Genomic DNA, 6,563 nt, shown 5'->3' with positions numbered 1-6,563 from the left:
GAAGAACGAGCAAGAATATGATAATGCAATCTGAATATTGCGAATATATATGAAGTATTGATAGTGGTGGGAATCCGTAAGCGGTCTTGGTCTGGTCGTTGGACACAAACGAAGTACACGAAGTTGCAATGGCTAACTTTTAACTAAACAAATTCCAAGGAAAAAGCTACTAGATGGATCTACTTATATAGGAGCAAGGGGTGGCGGCCAAGGAGGTGGGAGGACGTCCCAAGGCAGCCTAAAACCAACCCTAGGTCGTACAAGGCTCATGGGCCCAAGTGGAGGTGATGCAACACCTTTGGACTTGTAGTTTGACTCGGATTCTGGTGCAATGTCAGATTGTTTCGACCATAACTCAATGCTCCGGACGAATTTAAAGGTGAATCCAATTGGGTTGGAAAGAGCACGAAATCTAGTTTCCAACAAAAAAAGAATCACCCAATTCGGAGTCCGTATGAAAAATTTGTTGGCGTTTTGAGTCAGGTATGTCTGTGCAGTCCGAATCTGAATCCAGAACGTGAGAGACTTGGACTCTATCTTCTCTTGGGCCAAAAGTGACGTGAGAGGACTTTTTGAACAGAACCTAAACTTCTCCTTTTGCCTTATCTTCATATGTGGATTGTACAAATGTCCCATACACCTACAATTAGACAAAACACAAAAGTGTGTGAAGTATTTTTGTTCTGGATAACATAAATAGATTATTGAATAGTTTGCACTAGAAATCACCTGACAAATATGCATGTATGCAATATTTTTGGTCGTATCCAAGGTAGTCATGTCCTCATCATTTCCCCACACATACGGACTCTAAAAACAGCCTATACTTATGTATTTCGAAATTACATGGGCCTGGCCCAATAATAAGGTGACGCAGCACCTAGAATAGCCTCTGGACGAAATTTATGAAGTGGCATCTTGTATATTTCGTCCAAGGCTTCATTCACTCCTTATGGTGGCTTCAAAGTCCTGAAATCATCACTTGTAACTCCGTTCTTATTCCCCTTGCGCATGCCATCAACTCCATGCTTGTTCTTGCTCCAATGTTCATCCTTCTCCAAGCTAGGCCCTTCATTTGTAAGCAAAACAAAAGTATCCAACTTAGGCAGCATCATATTCTCATGAACATTAGAATCATTACCAAGAAACGAAAGTAACTTGTAATTTAATTGGCGTGCGCGAGCTCTAGTAATTAGTCCATTACATGTAACAGTAGGGGCTGTGGGTGTAACAATGGTATTGATGTCCTCATCAACGCCGGAGCACGATCAAGCTGACCACGAAGGTCTGTTTCCTGCAGGGAAACGAAGAACAAGCAAGAAACTAAGATTGCAATCTGGATATTGCGAATATAAGAGGAAAGCTTTATTGATCAAGGTGGGGTTCTGTGACGCCTTTGTCTGGTCGTTGAACACAAAGGAAGTACGTGAAGTTGCAGCTATGGCAAACTTTTAATCTAAAAAAACCCAAAGTCTAAACGGTGCCCTAAGGGCTGTATATATGGAGGATGAGGGGGGGGGGGATTTCGTGGCCCTCGGGGAAGGGGTCCGAAACCAACCCTATCTCTTGTTTCCCCACACATACAAACTCTAAAAACAGCCATTACTTACGTATTTCGAAATTACATGGGCCTGGCCCAATAATAAGGTGACGCAGCACCTAGAATAGCCTCTAGACGAAATTTATGAAGTGGCATCTTGTATATTTCGTCCAAGGCTTCATTCACTCCTTATGGTGGCTTCAAAGTCCTGAAATCATCACTTGTAACTCCGTTCTTGTTCCCCTTGCGCATGCCATCAACTCCATGCTTGTTCTTGCTCCAATGTTCATCCTTCTCCAAGCTAGGCCCTTCATTTGTAAGCAAAACAAAAGTATCCAATTTAGGCAGCATCATATTCTCATGAACATTAGAATCATTACCAAGAAACGAAAGTACCTGGTAATTTAATTGGCGTGCGCGAGCTCTAGTAATTGGTCCATTACATGTAACAGTAGGGGCTGTGGGTGTAACAATGGTATTGATGTCCCCATCAACGCCGGAGCACGATCAAGCTGACCACGAAGGTCTGTTTCCTGCAGGGAAACGAAGAACAAGCAAGAAACTAAGATTGCAATTTGGATATTGCGAATATAAGAGGAAAGCTTTATTGATCAAGGTGGGGTTCTGTGACGCCTTTGTCTGGTCGTTGAACACAAAGGAAGTACGTGAAGTTGCAGCTATGGCGAACTTTTAATCTAAACAAAACCCAAAGTCTAAACGGTGCCCTAAGGGCTGTATATATGGAGGAAGAGGGGGGGGAATTTCGTGGCCCTCGGGGAAGGGGTCCGAAACCAACCCTATCTCTTGTTTCCCCACACATACAGACTCTAAAAACAGCCTATACTTACGTATTTCAAAATTACATGGGCCTGGCCCAATAATAAGGTGACGCAGCACATAGAATAGCCTCTGGACGAAATTTATGAAGTGGCATCTTGTATATTTCGTCCAAGGCTTCATTCACTCTTATGGTGGCTTCAAAGTCTTGAAATCATCACTTGTAACTTCGTTCTTGTTCCCCTTACGCATGCCATCAACTCCATGCTTGTTCTTGCTCCAATGTTCATCCTTCTCCAAGCTAGGCCCTTCATTTGTAAGCAAAACAAAAGTATCCAATTTAGGCAGCATCATATTCTCATGAACATTAGAATCATTACCAAGAAACGAAAGTAACTTCTAATTTAATTGGCGTGCGCGAGCTCTAGTAATTGGTCCATTACATGTAACAGTAGGGGCTGTGGGTGTAACAATGGTATTGATGTCCTCATCAACGCCGGAGCACGATCAAGCTGACCACGAAGGTCTGTTTCCTGCAGGGAAACGAAGAACAAGCAAGAAACTAAGATTGCAATCTGGATATTGCGAATATAAGAGGAAAGCTTTATTGATCAAGGTGGAGTTCTGTGACGCCTTTGTCTGGTCGTTGAACACAAAGGAAGTACGCGAAGTTGCAGCTATGGCAAACTTTTAATCTAAACAAAACCCAAAGTCTAAACGGTGCCCTAAGGCTGTATATATGGAGGAAGAGGGGGGGAATTTCGTGGCCCTCGGGGAAGGGGTCCGAAACCAATCCTATCTCTTGTTTCCCCACACATACAGACTCTAAAAACAGCCTATACTTACGTATTTCAAAATTACATGGGCCTGGCCCAATAATAAGGTGACGCAGCACCTAGAATAGCCTCTGGACGAAATTTATGAAGTGGCATCTTGTATATTTCGTCCAAGGCTTCATTCACTCCTTATGGTGGCTTCAAAGTCCTGAAATCATCACTTGTAACTCCGTTCTTGTTCCCCTTGCGCATGCCATCAACTCCATGCTTGTTCTTGCTCCAATGTTCATCCTTCTCCAAGCTAGGCCCTTCATTTGTAAGCAAAACAAAAGTATCCAACTTAGGCAGCATTATATTCTCATGAACATTAGAATCATTACCAAGAAACGAAAGTAACTTGTAATTTAATTGGCGTGCGCGAGCTCTAGTAATTGGTCCATTACATGTAACAGTAGGGGTTGTGGGTGTAACAATGGTATTGATGTCCTCATCAACGCCGGAGCACGATCAAGCTGACCACGAAGGTCTGTTTCCTGCAGGGAAACGAAGAACAAGCAAGAAACTAAGATTGCAATCTGGATATTGCGAATATAAGAGGAAAGCTTTATTGATCAAGGTGGGGTTCTGTGACGCCTTTGTCTGGTCGTTGAACACAAAGGAAGTACCCGAAGTTGCAGCTATGGCAAACTTTTAATCTAAAAAAACCCAAAGTCTAAACGGTGCCCTAAGGGCTATATATATGGAGGATGAGGGGGGGGGGGAATTTCGTGGCCCTCGGGGAAGGGGTCCGAAACCAACCCTATCTCTTGTTTCCCCACACATACAAACTCTAAAAACAGCCATTACTTACGTATTTCGAAATTACATGGGCCTGGCCCAATAATAAGGTGACGCAGCACCTAGAATAGCCTCTAGACGAAATTTATGAAGTGGCATCTTGTATATTTCGTCCAAGGCTTCATTCACTCCTTATGGTGGCTTCAAAGTCCTGAAATCATCACTTGTAACTCCGTTCTTGTTCCCCTTGCGCATGCCATCAACTCCATGCTTGTTCTTGCTCCAATGTTCATCCTTCTCCAAGCTAGGCCCTTCAGTTGTAAGCAAAACAAAAGTATCCAATTTAGGCAGCATCATATTCTCATGAACATTAGAATCATTACCAAGAAACGGAAGTACCTGGTAATTTAATTGGCGTGCGCGAGCTCTAGTAATTGGTCCATTATATGTAGCAGTATGGGTTGTGGGTGTAACAATGGTATTGATGTCCTTGTCAACATGGCTCCTGAAGATGCTGGCAGGTATGAATGTTTAGTTGCTCAACGTGTTTTGAGTGTGCGGGTCACACACGCTGAGCAAAATCAGAGGCATAATTTGTTCCATACAAAGGGAGTTGTGAAGGAACGTTCTGTTAGCGTCATCATAGATGGAGGGAGCTGCAACAACTTGGCTAGCATGGAGATGGTGGAGAAGCTATCTCTCACCACAAGACCACATCCACATCCTTACTACATCCAATGATTCAACAACATCGGCATGGTTAAGGTAACACGTACTGTTCGTGTGCATTTCAGTATCTCTACATATGCTGATTATGTTAATTGTGATGTGGTACCCATGCAAGCATGTTCCTTATTACTTGGTAGACCATGGCAATTTGATAAAAATTCTGTACACCATGGTAGAAATAATCAGTATACTCTTGTTCATAAGGATAGCCATATTACTTTGCTTCCTATGACTCCTGAATCCATTTTGAAAGATGACATCTAGTGTTGCTTCTGAAATTTGAGCAACAAATGAAACCTAATAATAAACCATCTAGTGTTGCTTCTGAAATTAAATTGAAAAGTGCATGTTTACTTGCCACAAAATCTGATATTGATGAGCTAGATTTTAGTAAATCTGTTTGCTATGCTTTTGTGTGCAAAGAGGCATTATTTTCATTCGAGGATGTGCCTTCCTCTTTGCCCCATGCTGTCACTAACATTTTGCAGGAGTTCGCTGACGTCTTCCCACAAGACGTGCCACCGGGATTACCACCTATTCGAGGGATTGAGCATCAAATTGACTTAATTCCCGGTGCATCGCTACCCAACCGTGCACCATACCGTACCAATCCAGAGGAGACGAAGGAGATTATGCGTCAAGTACAGGAGCTGCTCAACAAAGGTTATATACCCGAATCTCTTAGTCCTTGTGCTGTTCCTATTATATTAGTGCCTAAAAAGGATGGTACGTCGCGTACGTGTGTTGATTGTGGAGGCATTAATAATATTACTATTCGTTATCGTCATCCTATTCCTAGGCCAGATGATATGCTTGATGAATTGAGTGGCTCTACAATATTCTCCAAAGTTGATTTGGGTAGTGGATACCATCAAATTCGTATGAAATTGGGAGATGAATGGAAAACAACATTTAAAACTAAGTTTGGTTTATATGAGTGGTTAGTCATGCCTTTTGGGTTAACTAATGCACCTAGTACTTTCATGAGACTAATGAACGAAGTTTTACGTGTTTTCATTGGACGATTTGTGGTAGTCTATTTTGATGATATACTGATTTATAGCAAATCTTTGGAAGAACATTTGGAACATTTACGTGCTGTTTTCCATTCATCTCCCAATTTCATACGAATTAGATGGTATCCTGCACACTCAAAACACGATGAGCAACTAAACATTCATACCTGTCAGCATCTTCAGCAGCCATGTATTGCGTCTCATGATCAGAATCATCTCCACCGTGTTCTTCATGTGTAATAAGAGCCAAAGTCTCCTCATGATGAACACAAACGAAGTACGCGAAGTTGCAGCTGTCGGATTCGGGGCTCCGCAGACCAAAGAATGATTCAAACTCTTGGGTGCGTGCGAAAAACTCAATCTCCCCAGCCTACAAACTTGTCGTTCTCACGGCCTAGCTCGATGAACGGGAAAGGAAAGAGACACGACAGTTTACCCAGATTCGGGCCACCTTGCGGTGTAAGACCCTACTCCTGCTTTGTGGTGGATTGGCCTCACGGTGGGCTGAGGATGAAATAGTACAGGGGAAGTACTTCCTCAAGAGGTCTGTTCTTGTGTTGTTGTGGGCTGGTGAGGGTGCGGATGGTCCGATTGATCCGTCCCCCTTCTATGGTGGTGGCTAAGCTATATTTATAGTGGCCTTGGTCCTCTTCCCCCAAAATGAAGGCGAGAAGGGATCCCACAGCCGCCAAGTTTGAAGGGAGACAAATAGTACATATTATCCCGATGAAAGGTGGTCTTTTCCTGCAAAGCTTCTGGTCGTGACGCCGTGCTGGGCTCGGCGATGACCTCCATCCTGCTGTCCTGGCGGTCTTGGTCTTGTAGCACGGAAATGGAAACCTTTGGCTGATCCCTCGGGACTCCGCGTCTGCGCTTGCCTCCTTGGCACCAAAGAGGAAACCTGCTGTACTGCGCCCGCTGGCGGCTGCCTGGCCTTGGTCTTCATGG

This window comes from Triticum aestivum, chromosome 2D (genome assembly GCF_018294505.1).
Source record: "Triticum aestivum cultivar Chinese Spring chromosome 2D, IWGSC CS RefSeq v2.1, whole genome shotgun sequence".
Lineage (NCBI taxonomy): Eukaryota > Viridiplantae > Streptophyta > Magnoliopsida > Poales > Poaceae > Triticum > Triticum aestivum.
This window is presented reverse-complemented; position numbering follows the sequence as displayed.